Below are 23,030 nucleotides of genomic sequence, written 5' to 3'. Positions count from 1 at the left end.
TGGTGCTTATCATGTCCATAATTCCAACCTTTTCATTGTAAAAATTGTGGTTGCCAGCATTTTCCTCCCCAGCTATCACCAGCAACCTATCTACAAGTTTCCTGACATCATCAACCCACACAAATTCTTTAGGCAGGGTGTTGTATTGTTTGATTCCACTACCAGTCTTGACCTGTGACCATATGGGCTTGATTAAGTTGTTGTATTTTGCTCCACTGCTAGACTAGACTCTTTTTTGTGTGGGATCATTGTTCTGGTATAGAGCATCTGATTTTATTAATATTTCTTTGTAATGCTCATAATCTTGGTCTGTATAGCTGCCAGGTCTCTTCCTAGTCATCAGTTCCCACAATCCAGGTGTGCCAGGATATTTAACAAAACCACCTTTTTCTCCAAGATGAGATTCTGAATATACAATTAGATCATCTCCCATAAATGTTACTCTAAAATTGCCAATTCTATGTATGATGCTATCATCACGCTCTGTGTCAGCATATAAGCCAAAAACCTCATCTTTGTTGTCTTTAGGTGTGCTTAAATATTTTTGAGCAAGAAGACCCAATTCAATAGGATCCTGAGTAGCTTCAATTCTTCGAGGAGGAACAGGACTAGGTGTATGAAAACTAGAAAGTGGGGTGATTGGATAATCTAATATGTTCCTAGCAGCTACAGGTACAAGCTCTGTGATCAAATTTTGATTTTGCTCTGTAACAGTTTTGATATTTTTACCTAATTCACTAATAGCATCAATAATAGGCTGTTCTGTTTGCTTGTGTTGTTCATAGATTCCTCGGTTCTCTGATTTCCATCCCTTAAATCTTTTTACAAGATAATCTCTTAATTTAGGATCATCAATGATTGGCCTTTTCATGGTTATTTATATATGTTTCAATGTCTATAAAATTGTTGATTTTATTTCTGTATTTGCCACTATTGGGTTTCCTTGTCATATCAATTGTGACAAACCCATAACTGTCCTGGTTCCAGCACCTACTGCAAAACTTGGAAAAATCATTGTAGCTCAAGTCCCCACCTACATATTCATCATGTATGTGTTTGAGGTTGGTATGATCTTGATGAAACACACATATAAAATTGCTGTTGTCTCGGATCAGCTGCTTCGGTATTTTAGAAAGTCTGTGCCAGGTAGAAGCAATCAATGTTTTTGTGCCGGCCCTGTGTAAAGAAATTTCTAACCTTGTTTTGATTATCCAGTATAATGTCATCAAACACAACAACAGAATTATCGAGACAGTCATGGAGTGGCTTAACATCTGATTCAAAAGTGGCTATATCCAGTCCATCATATAGCTTCATCAGCTGCTGATATTTTAATTGTTCCAAGCTCTTAGAGAAGACATACAAGTGCCTGTTTTTCCAATCTAACCAGTTGGGTGCCAGTAAAAAATTATCAATCATTAGTGTAGTTTTACCACAAGCCGATGGCCCAACAATAAGACATCTAATATTATCAGGCAGCAACTTGCCATTTCTCTTAATCTGCTGTTCAGGTTCTGGCAGCCTCTTTATAACATCCCAGGTGTTCATAGTATCACTTTGTCTGCATCGATCCAGCTGTGTTCTGGGAGTCCTAGCCATTTGACAAGTAACTTGTTGCCTTTTCTGCGGATGATTTTTTCTATGAGATATGTGTCAGGCTGTTTAGTTTTGCTGAGTTCTTCTTCATAAAACCTGCCTTTGAGAATTTCTCCTCGGTGATCTTTTATTATATATGTGTATCGAGTCCCAGGTTTAACTTGAACCACTGTAAATAATTCAGTGCTCCAGTTTCTTGTAAAGCCTCTTTTGAATAAGTGCTTATATTTGCTGATTCTTACTTGATCACCCATCTTGTATTTGGCTTTTCTTGTTGTTGGCTGGTATCTAGGATAATAAACAGTCCTGATCAATTTTTGCTCATCAGATGAAGTTACTTCAGAGGGTTTCATGTTGATTGTGGAATGGACAGAGTTGTTATATTTATGTAGAAGTTCTGGAAGAATATTAAGCCATTTATAATTACCTTGGAGGGTAAATTGTTTATACATATGATTTTTTAGGGTTTTGTTGAATCTTTCTACAATTGAGGCCTTAAGATTAACTCGAGTAATGTTGTATTGACTGGCTTTTAATAAATTGTTGGAACACAGAATTATAGAATTCTTTGCCATTATCTGTTTGCAAATAGCGCGGTGATCTTCCACTCTGATTGATGATTGTCCTGAAGGCTTCTGTAACACATGCTCCAGTCTTGGATTTGAGTGGCACAGCCCAGGCAAATTTTGAAAATGTATCTATGACAGTGAGTAGATACTTGTAGCCCTTGTTGATTTTGTCTAAGTTTTTCAGCTGTCCACTTGCCATTTCCACCAAGTCGCACTGCCATAAATCATCTATGCCTTTTGTAACCACTGGCAGTCTCTTATAATTATGTCTGGCTTGTCTGTGTAATTCATCAACAATAATTTGTCTAGACATAATATGTAAACAAGAATATTGCAACTATAGGGTGTCCAGCAGCTGATACTACAGGATTTTCTAAATACAGTTTGTCTCCTATTTGTATATAAAATTCCAGAGAGCCATCATCTTCAGCATAAGATGTTTCTAATGTATTGGGGTCTGTAAAATCCTCTAACTCTACACTGGTGATTTTTGGTTTGTTGTCAGCATTTGTTATTGATAAGGTAGGGTAGTGGTGTGCCTGTGGTTGTAGCCAATATTTGATCTTGATTGGTCTAAGTGTGCCCCCAACAAAAAACTGGTAATAAAATTGTGCAGGGGACAGCATATATATTTTGCCACCTGGTGTAAATGGTGAATCATATTCTTTGTTGGGGATACTGTACAATTCAAGAATTACTGTATGTTTAGGATTCTCAATTATGCCAGTTATTTCTTTTTCTGCTGTAAGCAATCTACTTGTTACAGATTCAAGATGCTCATTGATAGTCCTAACAAACTCATCGTGGCCTGGCTTGATCCTTATGTCCACAGCAAGTTTCTTGTATTGTTGTACAATCTCTTGTAGCTGGGTGGCAAAAACAGACAAAGCATTTGCTTGATTGGATTCCATGGTCCCTAGCTGTTGCTTGATATTAGCTACAATTTGCTGTAAATTTTCAACAACTGCCAATTTTGAATTTTGGGTTGTAAGATCATGGACCTGTCTTCTGATATCCTCAAACAGGGCATGCAGTTCATTAATATCTTGATTGGTTGGTAGAGTGGCCACTGTCTGAGTAAGGTGTTTGATCTCTGTTTGGATATTCTTGATATCTTCTGATTTCAAGATGCGATTCACAGCTCTCTTAATATTTTTAAGTTCCTGTGATGTAGGCAGATTTGATACAGTATTCTGCAAAGATTCAAGTGACAATTTTACATTGTTTAATTCAGAAGCATCAGCCACACTTTGCATAGCATCTTGGAGCAGGGCTATGTCTGCCTGAGTAGGTGTTGATTGTTGTAAAATTTCAAGTTTTGTTTGGATATCATCAATCAAGTGATGAAAATGAGATAGCTCAGATTCAGTGTTGAGGTTTTCAAGTTTTGTGATCTGTTGCTGGACACTGACAAGGGTGTCTACAATACCAGGCAAGCGGGATTCTAGAGATTCTTGTACATTTGTCAAATCACTTTGCACTGCTGCTATTGTACCCTCAAGATGGGTTATGGTACTTTGAATTTTTCCAAAATCTTCATATGTTTCAAGTTGCAGCTTAATGTTGGCAACACTCCGAGTTATTGCACTCAAAGCATCAGAAGATGGCAAGTTGTTCATAAAATTTTCAAGTGTCTCAATTTTTTCTTTAACCTCGGCTATGGCATTGTTTAGAGGGCCCAGATTAGGTATCTGTAGTGATTGAATCTGTTCTTTTAGAGTGGAAATCACTAGATCAAAATCTTCTTGTGATTTTATGCTTTTGACAATTGTTTGGAGCTGTGCCTGGACATTATTAATCTGCTCTTCCAATTGTTGTTTCAATTGCTCAGAGTTGGTGGCCTGGGTCTTAAATTTGGCTTGAAGAGCTGCTACAGCTTCTTCTAAACTTTGAAAATTATCCAATGTTGCCAGGTCAGTATATTTCTGAAGCAGCACTTTGAGTTCTGAATCAATTTTAAGAAGAGGGTCCATGCATTGTGATTGCAAATTTGTAATTTCTAATTGAAGACTGGCATTGAGTGTGGTTTGTAAAGCTTGTAAATCACTTCTTAATTTCTTGACTCTGACATCAAGCATCAGAATCTCATCACTGTGATCTTCATGCCTTGTATGGCCAAATATATCATTAGGCATTTTGTTTTAATGGTTATTTATTATAGAGTATCTGATTCTTAATTCTATAAAAAAGGGTATAAGCTTGTCATAGGATCCAGGGACCTCAATATATAAGCAGTCACCAGCAGAAACAGTATATACAGTGCCAGAAATCATGTTTGAGTGCTTTATTCTATAAATATTTCTCCCTATTGAAATCTTGACATTACCCTCGGGGGTTGTAATAAATTGTAATTGACCACCTACAGGTAATTGGTAATGATTTAAATTATTGTTAAATATGTACAATATTTTACCTGTTTCATCATCAACATCTGTAAGTATGCTGTTCAGATGAATAATTAACAAAGCACTTAGTTTAGATATTATATCAGAAGAGGGTGCTGGTGTTGGCAGGTCCATAATAGCCTGTTTTTTGAACCCAAATAAGTTCATAGGCATGTTTATTTATTTCAAATCATGCTCTGTAATTGGGCATTGATTGCCATTTTTCAAATCGCGATGACCCCATGGTAGAGTATGTGTGCCACATGATAAAATGCATCTCTTATCATCATGTGGGTCCAGAGCCACTTTTCTTACAACATTTGTAGTCAACAAGTGATCTTTACTCTGAATTCTGCATTCTGATGTTCTGATTGTGCTACATGATTTGAGGCAATTTTTGTAATCTTCAAATTGGAGCTCTTTGTCAACAATTACTCTGCCAATGCCCTTGGCTTTTTTGCAACAACACCACTACATGTTTCAAAGCTGTACATCTTGGCCCTTAACCCAGCAAATGCCACAATAACATCACCAAGTGTCTCATCTTTTAACTTGCCAGGCACCTTTTTGTTGTGGGGTTGAATCTTTGTATGTTCACTGGTATCAAAATATTTAAGCAATGCAGGCTGTGATATATCTTGATAAACATCTTCTGTCTGAATATCAAGAATAAAACTATCTGTGTCCATGTACATCAGTTTTACACGATCATTATAAAAAGGTTTCAACACATCATAATACAATTTTAACATGTGTAATTTGGCCAATTCCAATATCACAGCCCCTACATAAATAGGCTTATCAAACTTAATCTTTGTTTTTTTCATGTTGAAAAGTGCCATATTTTCATCATAAATTCTTCTATAATTGAAATTAGGCTTTGCTATCAATTTTTTGCTCCGGCTGGGGTCAGTAATTAATTTAACATCAGTATGTTTTCTGACATTTTCTATGGTTTTGCCATACACAGAATTGACCATCAATTTAAACAAGGTCTTATCAAATTGGCTCATTGCAGATGTTCGAAGCTCTGTGTTTGTATCAATATATGGCTTCAACCATCTTGAGTGCCTGAACCTCAAAACTTTGCCAACTTTGGTTACTTGAACACCATGATTCATTAGGAACTGAAGGTTTTTTGTAATATATGACATAACCCTGTTTTGGCTCTAGAGTCATCATGAGCTTCTTCTGTTTAGAGCCAGGTGAGCACTCAACCTCAGGAATTGGGGGCAGATCAGAAAATGTGTTGTGTAAATCATCAGGAATTGTCAGATCAACCTCTAAGAATAGGCCATAGTTACTGTCATCAAAATCCTTAAGATCTTCAATATTGAAATCTTCAACCCACTCAAGCTCTGCATATGGCAGTTTATCCATCATAGCATAACCATAGAGGCTATTGGCATCTACATACAGTATATAATTTGATGACAGTGCTGGATCATAATTAGGAATATACTTGTTATTTGCTCTGGCATATCTCTGAGAACATTGCACTATGCCCCCTCTTATACATTGCTCCATAAACAGATACATATCTTGATCTTGGATCAGATCCAATTGCATTTTAGTGTTTAAAAACATTGCAGACCATGCTAGGCCTGGTGCACTGTAAAAATACATTGGATCCAGTTTATAATTTTCCATGGAAGATTTTCTAAATGCCTGAAGTATATCAGCTAAGAGAGTGACATCAAGATTTAAGTATGCCTTGTGATAATCACCAAATGTCTGGCATTTTAAATTGTTCCACATCAACTGAGCATGGTGATAATCATCATCAGTGATTCCAGATGCTCTGATTTTGCTGTAGAACTCTTGTTGTGGTGGCAGAGAACACTCATCAAATTTAGAAAAATCAGTAACATAATCATATGGATATACACCCTTCCGCCTAATTAATTTCAGGTCCTGATTTGGAAACAAAGCACATGTGATTTTGAATTGATCATCAGATAATTGATTTGCCAGTGTAGCCAGGCTAGCAGACAGAATTCTGTAGGAATCAAGAAATCTTAAGTGAATAGGAACACCATTAATTTTAATTATCTTGCTAATAGCAATATATTTCTCATTATATTCTGCTAAAATATTTAAATTCTGCTTGTCAAACCCCTCGTACCTGATCAAATGATGAAAATCATAATTGGATGCACCATGGCAAAATATAGGGACAAATTTTGGTCTCTGGATCTTAATATTACAGCTATTACACAGGGCCATTTTGAATTTACCATCTGTATGAGAATGGTGTTTCACCTTGATATTTGTATCTGAAAATTCAGAATCACATACCGGGCATTTTTCTGCATTGTTGAAATCTTCAATCTGATCCTCTGTTAAAGGCAACATAGGTTTTGATTTTAATAAGATATTAGATGCTATGTTATGGCACTCATTTTCTATTCTATGTGCAAATTTTTTGATGGCATCTGGTCCCATGTATAAATATTCTTCACTAACAACACCATCCTGTACAACAACATAATAAAAACTAGAAGGTTCATGTAACTGGTATGATGTAATTGAAGATTCATCAGGATCTGGGCTGCAGAATGCAAGGGGTTTGAGGTTTGATTCAAAATCACAGACTATATATGCTGGGTGTTCCAACAAGGCTTCAAATTTTTTGAATTTGGCATTTTCACTTGGGTTAGGCATAAGCATATGAACAGGTTTATGATTGCCACAGTATTTCAGATGCTCAATTAACTTGTTTTTAGCAATTTCTGCATTTTTTTCACGAACCCCATTTACCATTTTTTGACCATCAAATACAGTTAAACATCTTCGGCACAACTTGAATATTCTATTAGATTTGTCTACTTGTTTTCTTACTAAAGCTTCAAGACTGTGTATCAGAGTGTAATGGTGTGTGTCATCCCCTTCAATTAAGAGCAGATCAATCGGAACAGCAAAATCATCATCAAGTGTACTGTTTCTGAGAGGTGCTATCAAGCAATTGCCACGGCCAGTAGAACAAATAAATACATTAATAGATAATTGTTTACCATTGATATTCCTGGCCTTTTTTTAAAATTTATCAATATTCTGAACTGACATTGGATATTTTAAACCCTCCATTGCTTCATCAAAATCATGTTCATGCTGTTTATAATAACTTATTCTCTCTGGATTATTTAAAACTGGATACAAAGCAGCTAAAATACACCACAAAAAGCATTTCTCATCATTATTTTCTATGTTAACCACGGCTCTTTTGTTTTTAATATTGGCAGGTAATGGCAGATATGTAGATCCTTGTAATGGGCTGAATTCAGAAATATTAACATAGAGCTTGTGTGGAGTTCCGCATAGGCTCCATCCCGATTCTTTTGCTGCAAATTCAGAGTGTTTAATATTCAATTGATCTATCAAACTGCTTATTATTTTGTCTGAATTTGTATTTGAATATACAGCTACAGTTTCTGTTATGTGGGGCTGTGTAAATTTTGTGCCGTTTGGTTTCTTATATTGTGTAAACAATTTGAGGGACAGCTTATAAGAGCCATTTTGTGCATTTAGAATTGCCTGCACATCTGGATTTATACTGTTCAAAAAATTCTTAATATCACATTTTGGCTCTGATACAAACCGGTAATCCCTAAGTTGGCCATTAAAACTGCTATGGATGGGTTCATAGCGTGGCTGCTTTGCTGCTCTAGCATTAACAGGTGCTTCATGCTTCCTTTTCAGACCAGATGTAGATGGTTGTGGGGGCAATGTTGATGACTGTGCAGAACAAGTACCCATATGTTTATATGTGAAATATTCCATGCTATATTTTCTATGGCATTTTGGGCATATTTTTGTGGGAGTTCTGCATTTGTCTGGATCACAATTCCTTTGGTGCCTGGCCCAATTGGGGCTGGATATATTCTTATTGCATTGATTACAATATTTTTGATTTTGCATTTTTGTTGTTGGTTTATTATATAAAATTTCTTGGGATTCAAATCAAAATTCTATGCTTAATAAAAAATATCAGTTGGGTTCAGCAGTGTGTTTTGTAAACTTTGTGTGTGTGTGTGTGTGTGTGTATGTTAATATTTTTGGCTTTGGTATTTATATAAAATTTCTTGGGGTTCAAATCAAAACTCTATACTTAATAAACCTATGACAGGTTGTATACCATGTGTCATGTATAACAAACTGGGGCAGATATAAACCCTTTGTTCAATATATTACAAATATGTTTGATATGGATAATAAAAAATTCTGTATATTAAATCAAATAGATTTGTAATTCAATTTATACAAATCTGCAATATTTTTGTTTAAAAAATATGAGCAGCACTGCAACAACACACCCTTACTCTTCAACAACTCTCAAAATATTGGCTGATATGCGATGCAAAATCTCTTTATATAGCCTAAGCACGGACCGCATTGAAAACATCTGAAACAATAAGCCAATCAGAATATAACACATCATCACATTATGTCATAACCAACCAATCAGAAAACAACACATGCCTAATAATTTATTGCATAATATTGGGTAATAATTTGTTGCAAAACATGATGCAATATAAATAAACCAGAAATAGGCCACAAGTGGACCGGAAGTAAATATGTGTGGGTGTGGGTGGGTGTGGGTGTGGGGGTGTGTGTGTGTGGGTGGGTGTGGGTGTGTGTGTGTGGGTGGGTGTGGGTGGGTGTGTGTGTGTGGGTGTGTGTGTGTGGGTGGGTGGGTGTGTGTGGGTGGGTGTGGGTGGATGTGGGTGTGTGTGTGTGTGTGTGTGTGTGTGTGTGTGTGTGTGTGTGTGTGTGGGTGGATGTGGGTGTGTGTGGGTGGGTGTGGGTGGGTGTGGGTTTTATGAGCATCTTGGCTTAGTTTTAAGTGTATCCAAAAAAATATCAAGAGGGGCATATTTTTTACAAGCTTATGGACAACAATCTGACAGATGTAGCTTTTGTAAGTGTAGCCAAATCAATCTGAGGGGGCTCATCATTTCACGGGAAATTCCCGAGGGCATTTTTACAAAAATCTTGGATTAGACAGAGTACCACACTTGAGCAAAAAGCTCATATGGGCATGTTGAGCTAGTTTTAAGTGTAGGCAAATCTGCCTAAGGGGGGTTCATCATTTATCGCCCCAGTAATAGCATCAATTACACTACTTACATGTGTATACCTAACAGAAAGTAAACAAAAGCGCAGCTTCAAAAGATTTTCGATACGCATAACTTGATTTGATTTCCGTTATTCAGCCTCACTTTTTTGCCATTTGACTAATGGCGACGATGAGGATGAGTTGATATGGTGAAATTGATGAAAGGACACTCTTCAGGAACATACTTCCCCAGGCCGGGATTCGAACCCAGGACCCCTGGCGTCGTTGCATGCAGGGGCGTCGCCAGAAATTTTTGCAGCGGGGTCGGGCAAAAGTAGAAAAATAAGTATTATTACCACGGTTATAAATGTTATTATACAATAATAAATATTATAACCTTACAAAAATAAATTTTATTCGAAATAATAATAACAATAATAATAATAATTATTATTATTATTATATAAATGGGAGACTCCATCCACCAAACGAGTGAATACCAGCACAACTATTTTCCATTATTTCCTTTTGAATTTTATGCAGTTAGTATCTGAATGCATTTTGATATTAACCTTTGCACGTCTCGTTCAAGAAAAGGCTTTGAATGGTAGGTTGTTTTTTTAATATATAAAGTGTGTTGTGTGACTTCTCATCTATAACTGTAATTATTAGAATTTTGAAAACTGTAAAACCATTCGTTCTTTGGTTGAAATGGTAGAATATAACCTTGTTCCTGTATTCTTCACTCAATGTTTTCCATCCAATGCATTTTTACTTTTATTATTCCGCTCGAATACTAACTAAATAAACTTTATTTCTGTTCTTAACAATAAGAGTAACAAACTTTCGGCGTTCTTGTATCTTTAAATGAACGATGTCAATTTCCAGAAGGGGGGGTCCACCGACCCGTTCGACACCCCCTGCCGACGCCCTTGGTTGCATGCCGTGCTAACCGTTCCGCCACGGAGGTATCCAATTGTTCCGACATGTAAGGTATCTATTTTACGTCGCTTTCTGCTATCTTTAGTTTATCGCGACGATGATACGATTAAATTGATAAAGAGACACAAAGAACATCCATGCCCAGAGCCAGGGCCTGATTTACCTCTTTGCCGCCCCTAGGACAAAAAAGCTCTGTTTATCAAGAATGAAAAAAATAACATTATTTTCTGTATTACTATTTTTACTATTAACGGCATGCAGTATTAATAAAATAATAGTTACATACAAAACATGTAACAAAGCGATATGAAATAAATTATATAAACTACATTTTAACATTTACCTTGTTTTTCAGAGAAGACTTTCATTTTTACTTCATTTAAGTGATAGGACAGAACGCACACTGGGCTCATCAACGGCACTTTCCTCACTTTTTTCCTGATTACATTTCTGTAAAGAAATAACTGATTTTCGAAACCTTCTTCAGAAATGCTTCCTGCTTGTCATCTTTCTCCGCTTTTCTCTTTTTGTATTGTGACCCACTGAGTCTTACTCTTTCATCACTCGTAATGAGCGTAATGACGTTTTAAACTTACCCCAACAAACGCACGTCGGACACTGACACACGCAACACACCACCTACTTCTTGAATAATATTCTCGAGCAACTAACAGTAGAATAGTACAATGCGAAACTCCTTTAATAATGCTTGCGCCGACAGTTTAATTCTCAACAATTCAACGCGATATACTTTTGATATGCGGGCAATGCCTGCAGTAACAAGGAACGGCGTTCCTGGAACGCAGCCAAGCCGGCGATGTCTTTCAAAAGCAAGCAATTCTTCGTTAACTTATATTTACAATACAACTAAGGTCTAAATCACCATCCCTGAGACCTTCTGTAAACAAACGGTCTCACTGATTCGATGTATCACTCCGCGTCAGCTGATCCATGACCGCAATCATCTGCTGTTACACTCATAGTTCGCCGCACCTATTCATTTTATATAAGAGCCTCTGAATGTGAGAACCCGTTCTCAAAACATCAGACGAATATGTTACTCTCCCGGTCATTCTCTCTTTCATAACCCTTAAAACTGCAGACACTGACACACCACTGCACTGGGATACCAACTCAACCACTTCATTTACTGGTTTCTCAGGATACCACTGACAGAACGTTACATAAATATTGAGTAGAATCTGTTTCTCACCCCTTTTCCAAGGCTGTCCTTGCTGGTGTTTTGAAAACAAGCTCGGAGTAAACGGAGACTTTCCCTCACGCATAGAACTCGGCATGTTATTTTTCTAAGGCTAAGTCAGGCAATATTACTAAGTTGCACTACTTCCTTGCTGTTCACATGATTATTTTTAGAAAATAACCAATGTTATAAAATATCATTATGTACACAAATATCTAAGCTCATTGAAAGTTATATTACTACAAAATGTTCACACTTATCTTGCCTTGCCATGTCACCAAGTTATTTTACGAAGTGCACTATATTTGGCGGAACAAAAATCGTTATTAGGATGCTTGTCAAAGTTTCCAACCGCAATAAATTTACGAACTTTTTGTCTTGTTTTGATCATCAATATATTTATTGGACTTACAGCAATGCATATGGCTGTTTATGCCCATTATATATTTTATTTACATAAGATACAATTTACATAAAATGTACAAACAAATTTCAAATACACTCCTATCTATATCAAACCTTAGAAATATACATTACCATTATCTCCATTGCTCTTTAATTTTGCCTTAGAATATACTGTTAGGAAGGTAAAAGAAACTAAAGAAGGAATAAAATCAAATGGTGTGACTCAGTTGTTAGCATATGCAGACGATGTAGACTTACTGGTGGATGATGTGAATACAATAAAGAATAATGCTAAAAAATTTTCAAAACTGCTAAAGAGATAGGTTTGGAAGTTAACAAAGAGAAAACTAAATACAAGGGTTGATCAAATGAAAAGGTACGAAACGTCGTAACAACGGAATCGCTTATATAATACCGATGCCGCGATGGGAGAACGTAGCGTGATATGTAGGGGTGCGATTGGAGTCGCCACGCGGCATCGGAGCATGCAGGGAACGCGCATGCGCAGGAGAGAGCAGAGGCTCCGATACAGAGCGCCGTCCAAGTGACGCGGCAGTGCGTGTTCGGACAGGATGGCGTTAACATTGGCAAATTCGACTGTTGAGGAGCAGCGAGGCGTTATCCGTTTTCTGACAGCGGAAGGTGTTAGTTAAACCGGCCGATATTCATCGCCGGATGGTGAACGTTTACGGGGAAGACTGTGTGTCTGGCAAATCAGTGAGGAAATGGAGTGCCAGTTTTCGTTCTGCTCCATGATAACGCACGTCCACACGTCTCCAGGGTCACACACGCGGAACTGGCCAGGTTCAAGTGGGAGCAGCTAGACCATCCGCCCTACAGTCCGGACTTATCCCCCTGTGACTTCCATGTGTTTGGTCCCCTGAAAAAGCATCTCAAAGGAAAGCGCTTCACCTCGGACGATGAACTCAAGGACGCTGTGAAGGACTGCGTCGCGTCACGGCCAAAGGAATTCTGGGAAAAAGGAATCATTCGGCTCGTTCATCAATGGGATCAATGTGCTCAGGCCTATGGAGGATACTTTTGAATAAAGTATTCATTTACACCGACAGTGTCGTTTTGTACCTTTTCATTTGATCAACCCTTGTATATGCTTACAGGCCGAAACCAAGTGTTAGGTAATAATCAAAATCTAATTATTGATAACAACTTGTTTGAACCAGTTTCCAAATTCAAATACTTAGGAGTAATATTAACAAATGAAAATTATATTAAAGAGGAAATAAAAAGTAGGCTTAATTCAGGAAATGCATGTTACTTCTCTCTTCATAAACTTTTGTCTTCTCGTTTAATATCTAAGAAAGTAAAAGTTAAAATATACAAAACAGTAATTTTGCCTGTAGTATTATATGGATGTGAAACTTGGTCCCTTACATTGAAAGAGGAACATAAATTGAGAGTATTTGAAAATAAGATCCTTAGGAAAATCTTTGGACCTAAAAGGGATGAGGAGACAGGGGAGTGGAGAAGGTTACATAATTTAGAACTACATCATTTGTATTCATGTCCAGATATTATTAGAATAATTAAATCAAGAAGACTTAGGTGGGCCGCGGTGGCTCAGTTGGGCGGCCCCTGTGGCGGAGTGGTTAGCACATCGCGCTACGACGCCAGGGGTCCCGGGTTCGATTCCCGGCTCGGCCATGGATGTTTGTGATTGTCTGTCCTGAAAAGTCTTGAAATTGAAATATGAATGAAATGATATGAGTGAATGAAGTGTGATGGGGGAAGCTTCCGCATAGGGGCTTTCCTTTTAAAAAAAAAAAAAAAAAAAAAAAAAAAAGTCGGTAACGCGTCTGACTACCATGCTCAAGGTCCCGGGTTCGATCCCCGGCCGGTTCAAATCCGGGAACTTTTCTAACGATGGAAGCGGCCCCGGCGCCCACCCAGCGTCGAATAACATGGGTACCTGGGGGAAACCCTGGGGGGTAAAGGCGGTCAGGGGCGTGATGCTGATCACATCACCCCCACTCATGACCGGATCAAGAAAGGTGGGGCGTTACCCCCACACCCCCTATACGCCTTCATGGCGTGGTGCTAAGCACAGGGGAGCACTTTACCTTTTTTTGACTTAGGTGGGCAGGCCACGTGGCACGAATGGGAGAGGAAAGAGGAGTTTACAGGATACTTGTTGGGAAACCTGATGGTAAGAGACCTGTAGGAAGGCCAAGACGAAGATGGAGGACAACGTTGAGATGGACCTAAGGGAAATCGGTAGGGATGGAAAGGAGTATATAGATCTTGCTCAAGATAGGGACAGATGGAAGGCCTGTGTTGCTGCAGCCATGAACCTTCGGGTTTAAGAAGACTAGGGAGTTAGTTAGTTAGTTCATGTTATATCATTTTGTCTAAAAAATGCAAGTAAAATATATTCAAAGAAAGAAGCCAAATTTATGGGAAATGATTACTGGTGCAAAGAGTTAACCATAAAGGTGAAGCAATAAGTAAAAAAAGAAAGAGCATAGGGTTTAAAGTGAGACGTCATTTGCGGCAGCGTATCCCATACTACAAATTTGCCATTGTTTTACCATACGTAATGAATCCTGTAACAACGCTGGATTTTCGTGTGGATTATTTTACTTCTATGAGTTTGCAATGCTTTCTGCATGCAGGTGGTTTTGTTTACAGAAGGTGTCAGGGTTTGTGATTTGAACTATACATTAAGTCATTCCACTCGTGTGTCCGGAGAAAAAAAAGAGGCAATCCGAGAATTATGCATTCCTTGTAAATTTAAAACAAACAATCGTGCCGACCCTACCCAAATGCCGCTCTAGGCCCGGGCCTATGAGGAATCTGGGCCTGCCCAGACCGAGATTCGAACCCAGGAACTTCGGTAGCGAGTTAGTCAACCATTTAACGCGTGCGGACAACGAGCCGGCCCCCGTGGCGAAGTTGTTAGCACATCGCGCTAAGACACCAAGGGTCCCGGGTTCGAATCCTGGCCTGGGCATGGATGTTTGTGAGTGTCCATTTCATCAATTTCATCATACCATCGCTCATCCCCATCTTCGCAAGTTAGCCAAAAGTGGCACAAAAAGCGAAGTAAAATAAAGTAAGTCAATCAATCAACAACATGCACGGACAGGAATGTGCTTAGAGACCTGCACAAGACCCGGAAAAAACCCGTCTGCGAGGAGGCGCGCCTACAATAATATGCATCACGCACGTCAAGCCCAGGTGTTCGACATCACGTCACAGTTGTGCACAGGCATCGATGCCTGCCAGGTTTTTCTATTACCCGGGTCTTAAGAAGACCCTTGAGACTCGATGTAGTTCTTGCAGGTAGACGCGAGCACTGCTGTCAGTGTTGCCAACGGCCATTATATTTCACTACGCATGGAAATATTTTAATTTCTGCTAGGCGCAAGTGCCTTGAGGTTGTATAACCATTGGCGCAGCAAGGGGTGGGTGAAGTGGGCGACCACCCTGGGCTTTGCGCATGTAGGGGCCTCCCGTCCCATGACGTTGATACGAAAAACGTAATAAATGGAATTGAGAAAGATAGAAAAGGCTAATTTTTGTGGGCAATAAAATTAAAACATTTTTTTTTATCTGGCTTTATATTCTAGTTTAACGTTATAATTAGAATGAATACGTCAAATCAGAGGCGGGCGGGAGCTCTAAGCCTAAGGGGCCCCAAAAAGTCAAAACAATTCTCATTTCTCATGTGAAACATTAAGTGAAAGCGCTTTGTCTTGGCTTTCCTTGTGTCTCGTGACCTTGCATAGCCTACACGACTTTAATATGTTAATGACAAAGCACCTCAAACTGCCACGGAGCAAAGTATGGGGCATTTAAATGCTTCCGCTGTTTTAAACTGAAGAAGGGTATTGATAATATTAGCAGTTCTTCCTTCGTTCCTACAACTTCAGATGCAGCTATTGCCCTCTGTAACGGGCACGAACATGATTTATCTTCAGAATATCCTGATAAAGTTCTACGTTTCAGGAATGTGCTTCAAATCTGAAATCAAGTGCTTTGGCCAAGTTTCTTCTCCTTGATAGCTCTACACTAGCTTCCAGTGTTCTCTGTATCCTGTACCGCCTTCTGTTTGTTTGAATTTGAATTTGAATTTGAATTTAAAAGTTTGGGTGCGTCAGCACTAAGGCTATTTTGCACCCGTCACATTATACGGGGTCCAGCCCCTTATCGTTACAAATCACAACTCTAACGTTGCAGAACTAAAATCATAAAATATTAAAATGTTCTGACTTTCGTTAAAAGCTGAGGCTGCAAACGGGCACTCAGCACACATAAGGACAAAAGAACAGGACAATACAAACAAAATTATACTGGCCATGGGGCCAGTCGTCAGAGCCTCGTTAGTCTTCAGTCCAGGGTGTACTAACGTGGAAGTGAGGTTGACATTTGGGTGTACTACGTGGAAGGTCACCCCTTACACCCCCCTTCTGTTTGTTTCCTACTCTTGAAGTAACAACCACGAAAAAAGAACTATCTTTCTCAAAATTGAAACTTAGGAAAAACTTCTGGAAGGTAGTGTCGAATGGTATGATTCAGCCCAAATATACCGGACTCAGTAATCTCACTCTTGAACGAGAAAGGGCAAGATCTAATGTAAAAGTATCATTCGCTGCCCAGAAGCCAGCTTTCTGTTAAGCAAGGTGGTTTGATTTAAATCAAAATTTAAATTGGTAAATTCTATTTTAAAATATCACTTTAAATAAAATTACAGAATAATGTACACAATAAATTTGTAGATATCAGAATCACTTTTTGTGAAAGTATATTAATCTCGTATTCATTTAATGGTGTTTATTATGCTCTAAGAAAGGAAATAAAGGAAACAAAATGTATGTGCTGATGGGGTGAAGCTCATACGAAAATAAATGTAATATGTCATCTGAAAAAAACACTTAAATTTCCCTCGATTTAAAATTCAATCATTTTTATAAGCAAAAATAGCACATTTTTTAAATAGAATAATATACAAAATACTAATCATGTTAAACCGTAAATAGTGTAATTTTCATTAAACTGTAAATAAATATGGCAGCTGATATTTGGCTAACAATCATTAAAACCTCAAATTCGGCTACAAAAACTTTAAATATTATTTTAAGTTAAAATTATAAAGTACATCCAGAATTTATTATTTTCACTGTAAGAAAAGTCACTGAAATTATAATAGTTTCATTAACACACATAACAAACATTTTCATATTAGGTTCATTATGTTCAGTTCCAGAAACAGAGAAATGCATATTTACATGTAATTTGTTATTTGCTTTAATCAAACTGTTCAAATATTTTACAGGGCTGTTTATCAAAAAAAGCCTTTCTATTTAAAAAATATGTCTGTGTGTACGATGCCAAAGAAAAGATCGATTTAAATAAAAATTATAAAAGAACATTATTTTTATCCATCCAGCTGTTAAGAGGGGCGTGGAAGGGTATAAGTAAGTATTTGTATTTTCTTCTTTTGAATACATAAATGTCAAAGAAAGATATGTTGTAATATGTGAAAATCAGTGGCGTGGCGTGACTTTTTCAAAAGTGTTACCGGCTATCAGTACGACAATTATGCCTGCTAGACGTTATTACAACCCCACCCCCCTTTTCGGTAAAGAAAACATTTCTTCGAGCTAGATATTTGTTCATTTCGTTCTTGTTTTGCAATCAGCACAGTGATTTAGCCACAAACATTCCTAGAAAGAACTACCACTCATGAGACAGTTACCGCGAGAATCCAATGAATAGTGGTAGACCCTTGTCAATTCTTCATCTGTCTCAGTTTCTTTGCAATGAGGTGCGAAGGGGAAGAAGAAGAACCACACTTTTCTCGGTCAGTTTGACGTTTGTGTGGTGAGCACTGAGCAGACGACAGAACTCCGCTCCTTTGTGGAAGGGAAGCGCCCAGCTGTATGTACTACTGTTGCCAACTTAGTATTTTGGATTAAGGTTTGTCCAAATCACGAATCACATTAAGGAACTATATTTTCGTCTATTACCTAACTGGTCTCAGTTGCAGTTCAATCCAACCTTGGCTCTGCAGTCTACCTCTGGTTGCTTCACAGAATTGGTATTCCTATTTTAGGTGGGATTTAGCTCTTTTCTGCCAATCCGATGTGACAACACTGGCTGATCCGGTAGGTCTGAACGGCAACAGGGCCCCTTAACAGGTATATGAATAACCCCATAGCACACTATGCCCCAAAGTCCTTCCCCGCTCTTTCCTTGCATTGGCGCCCTCTTCTCCCTTGTTGCCTCTTGAGGGTAGCGGAACTGCCTCCCTCTTCGCTTCTGTCGGCTGCAGAAAAAATGTCCTAGGCAATATCTACTCGACGGCAACGGTGTTCATTAACGTATTTAACAATGTTGTCATTTTATTGAAACAACTTTTTAATTCTTTACATTTTGCTGTTACCTGCGGTAACACCGGCAACATGCACGCCATTCAGAGGTAGAGCATCGATTTGTATAATTATTAATGTAAGTGTAGCCACAACCAGTCATTCTAAGTAATTACATACATTTCCTGGAAGAATCTGACTGTACTTGAGGGACCCAAATTTGTTTCTTGCGGACGCGTACTTTACGATTTTGTTACGCCACTGCATAACAACAAAATGAGATTCACAATTATTATTATCATGTAAGCCCTAAAATTCAAAGTAAACTGGTACAATTAATGTGCAACAAAGTCAAAATTACTAATTAAAAAAGTCAAATTAGCTGTATCAATTGATTACACCAAAGATTTCACACTTATGTGGCAAATGACTATCGTTTTATGATTTGTTGATGATGAAACCGATTGTGTCGAAGAGTAGGTAGATAATTTGGGCCCCTAGACAGGGTTGTGGTTTAGCGCAGCCCTTCCCCCCCTCCCTTCCGCTCTATCAAGCACAGACATTTTATGTGCGTCCTTCGATATTTTATACTTAAGCCATGGTTTGTGACACTTACGTCCTACAAATTTTAAAATGACGAAACAAAGAACGACTCATTAAATAATATATAGGTTATATTTAAAGGTTCTTAGTTTGTATTTCTGATATTTTAAAAGAAAATTTAGCATATTTAAGGATATTTCAGTTGTCTTACTGTCTAAAGAACATCTTAAAGAACGTACTATTACTACTACCTTGGTTAATGAAAATTCCAGCAGCGTGTTACTGTAGCTCTGCCAAGTATAAATTTCTCTGTCGCGTACTATTAAATATAATTTTCGTCAGAAATTAATTATTATTATAGGCCATTATATAAATATGATAATTTGCTGACGTTTCCTTGATGACTGTATATCGATTCACATTGATATTTCAAACTTAAAGAACGGATGGAGCCTTGCATTCTAATCTCGCCCAGGGCCTCGCGATATGTTGCTACGCCACTAAGATTCTTGTATCTTCTCAAATTAGTTTCAATATTATGTCAAACCAACTACCACATATATTCAAAATTTGTTTCGAAGGTCTTCAAATAGGTTTGTGTGTCTTGTTCACTTTATGTCACTCTTCTGGTCTTGAAATCGTAAATCTCCTCTCGGTTTCATTTTTACGTTGTTCGTTTGTTGAAATGTGTAAGTAGCATTGCCTGCTATTTGCACCCGTATGAAGATACAAGCTAACAATAATTATATTTTGCATCGCATTACTATCAATGCGGTCTGTAGAACTAGATAACTAGCAACAACGTTGTTTTTTTTTGTTTTTTTTTGTACTGGGTACAGAGTCTGAAGAAGACCTTGCTAGAAGGTTGAAACGTTACGTTTAGTTTATGTTTTAAAATAAAATATATTTCTGCGTTGGTCAGCATATTAAGTTTTTCATATCATGCAAACAACGCTTACTGGTGTTACAACAACATGAGCGAACGACGATTTGTTGAAAGAGATGACAATATTCAAAAACCTTTTATAATGCAAATCTGATTTCATGTTCCATTTTATGGATCATCGTGCCTTAGTGTTCAGGGGGGGATCTTGAGCAACTAATTCGGTTATTGATTTGGCAAAATTACACCAGACAGAAAATCTGTTTGATTGATTGATTCATTTATTTGGTCAATTTATGCACAATAAGGCTAATCGGGACTTGACCTATAGTTTAAAGTGGGATCAGAACTACCATGTGCCTCCACCGGGTATCGAACCCGGTACCCCTTCATTACAAGGCGACGACACTACCACTGCGCCATAGGGGAGCACCTCCCCCCCAAAAAAAGTATAATGTAGAACAACCACCAGTAACACAAAGTTCCAAAATATATACGATGGCACTTCTTGCGAAACTTGGTTCGTACTCCTTTACAGGTGTCAGCAGTGGCGGCAATTAGGGAAAGGGCCGAGAGAGTGCAGTTTCCTCCCCCCCGCCCCCCGACTTTTTGAAACTTTTGCACCACGCAAACCTCATGTATCAAGGGAAATTAAACTGTCCTTGCCCCCCCCCCTACCGCCACTGGGTTTGAGTGATACAAATGTTTTCTAGCAAGGAATAAATGTCTGCAATTTCAAATTGATAAAAGTGATGAACATTTTAAGTGCTCCTAGAACAGTTTAGAATCTAAAAGTTGGCAACGGTAACTGGGTGACTCAAGTATCTGGAGACTGTGCAAAACCGGAATGAGCGTTCGCAGAAGATAAGCGAGCTTCGTCTTGCAAGGCCTTCCAGTTACCCGTGGGCTCTCGATGCTTGACGGGTCAAAACTCAGGTATATAGTTTTACTCGCCCGCCCGATCAGCCAGGCGGGCCTAGTAAGCGATTCTGTCCGATATGCAGCTCTCCGAATGTGCTCATTTGAGTATTATCACGTTAACAGTATTGCCTCAAAACACTGAAATTCACAGTAACAAATCTTCAAATTAGCATTATGAACTTAGTCCTTCCTACCTTCTCCGCCCTCCCACTTTATTATTATTATTATTATTATTTGCAAGTACCGAGACAAAGGTGTGTATGTTGATGCATTAAAATAAAGATTACATAACTTTCATTTCAGCCCTTCTCGCAATGAACTGTATACGTCGATTTGTTTATCGCCAACTGTATGTTCAATTTTGCGGTCGCGTAGGCTATTACGTACTTCATCTCCCTGATAACTATACACGAAGACATACACTTACTTCTTCATTTTAAAGTTCACGCTATGTTAAGATAAGCTAATCCAGACTGGATCTAAAATTGAAAGCATGATCCGAACCGTAGAATTGTGTTCGCATCGGGAATCGAACCTGTGATATTTCATTACAATGAAGTACCGAAAATCTGTTTTATCAGTGACACCCATTTAATCGTTATTTGCACACTCCTGTTTTTCTATAATGTTCACGTTTTAAGTAGAAAATATATTTTTATTTCTTCATAATGAGGGTGCTGCATGTTCAGTTAAACTACTTTAGTAACGTTGTATCTTTCATTTGATTTATTTTTCTTCCTTTTCTGCCACTTTTGACTAATCGCGAATATGAGAGTGATGATATGATGAATGAAGGGATACTCACAAAGTACACCCATGTCCAGGCAGGGATTCGAACCCGGGATCCTTGACGTCGTAGCGGGCTGTGCTATCACTTCGTCACGGAGATCGGCACTGTGTCGCGAAATTGATATTCTTAACTTTCCCACTCTGTAAACATGATTAGAAAGTTTTCACCTTCTTAAAAAGATTGGAAGATATATATTGCTTTAAAGAACAGAAGCCGGAACATAAACGAAAAGCATAAGTTATATTAATGTTTTGAAAATGTGCTGTATAAAAAATCCAACCGAGTGTGGCGAGCGTACAAAGGTAATCCAATTTGTTCAGTCAGATATTGCTATTGGCTCATGAAATCCAATTCCATCCATATAAGTACGAAGAAACAACTGTAATATTTACACTTCAATCATAAATTACCAACATAAGAAGCTCAAGTTAAAGTCGAAAGGAAAATCTGTAACACTTACCTCAGTCCCCAGCAGCGCGGATACGACTGGCCAATACCGTCCCTACATGAGACTTAACTGTTGCAAGTCTCCCCTCACTCCAAGCGTCGCGATGCCACCTGTAGGCTTCTTCCGGCAACAGAACAGCGCACGGAGCTCTCTCGCAGTACAATGGAACCAACAAGTTAGATGCAACTCAGTACATTTACGTGTTCAGGAGAATGTTTTAAGCGCGGTACATTTTGCGTATTCGTTGCCTGGAATGTTCGAATGCATTATCTTGATAGCATCGGAGATTTAAAGCTTTGACTGTAACTTGATCAGTATCGATTGCATCTGCGCAAGCGCGTTAATTCTGGAATTAGTTTTCTTTGAGGGTTTGCAAGAAGATGTGAGGATCTCGGACAAGAAAAAGTGACAATCGCCGTCAGTTCGAAGGTTATGACCGCTTCTACATGTTACGTATTTTCGAAAGTGAATTTTGTGGGATTTTCTGACAACATTTGTTCGATTTACTGCATTAATTATTCAACGAATCTCGTCAAAGGTTAAAGATCAAACTTTGTTGTTCGTCCACTTTATGCTCAAATAGGCTAATTGGGACTGGATCTACAGTTCAAAATTGGGATCCGAACTACTGTTCAATGTTCCTCCTGCGGGTATCGAACACGTAACCCCTTGATTAGAAGGCGATAGCGAAATCACTACGTCATCGGGTAAAAAGCACGCTTGATTGGAATAAGGGTAAATGTTAATCTCCCCCCTGTTGCCCTACAAATCTAATAATAAATGTTCAATAAACATACGTGATAGTTCATTTTAAAAAGTTCAAAAATCTCTCGTGAAAGCATTAATACTGCACTAAGGATGACCGAAATGTGTGAGTACCGTTCATTACAAAATTATTTTTCAGTGAGTATTTGTTTCATGTCAATACCAAACTTGAACCGTATTTAAATTGATCGCGGA

General features: G+C 38.2%; 1 protein-coding gene across 1 annotated transcript in view; it reads right to left on the bottom strand.

The window, feature by feature from the left end:
• Positions 1-22,131, bottom strand: part of lovit (loss of visual transmission) — a 374,492-nt gene extending 352,361 nt beyond the window's left edge. Inside the window, exon 1 of the mRNA XM_083115802.1 lies at positions 22,083-22,131. The gene's annotated coding sequence lies outside the window, so the exon portion shown is untranslated. The remainder of the gene's footprint in view (positions 1-22,082) is intronic.
• Between the last annotated feature and the right edge of the window lie 899 nt (positions 22,132-23,030).

The sequence above is a fragment of the Lepisma saccharinum genome (assembly GCF_977018435.1).
Source record: "Lepisma saccharinum chromosome 15 unlocalized genomic scaffold, izLepSacc3.1 SUPER_15_unloc_1, whole genome shotgun sequence".
NCBI lineage: Eukaryota > Metazoa > Arthropoda > Insecta > Zygentoma > Lepismatidae > Lepisma > Lepisma saccharinum.
The sequence above is the reverse complement of the archived record's forward strand: the minus strand, read 5'-3'. Positions and strand labels throughout refer to the sequence as shown.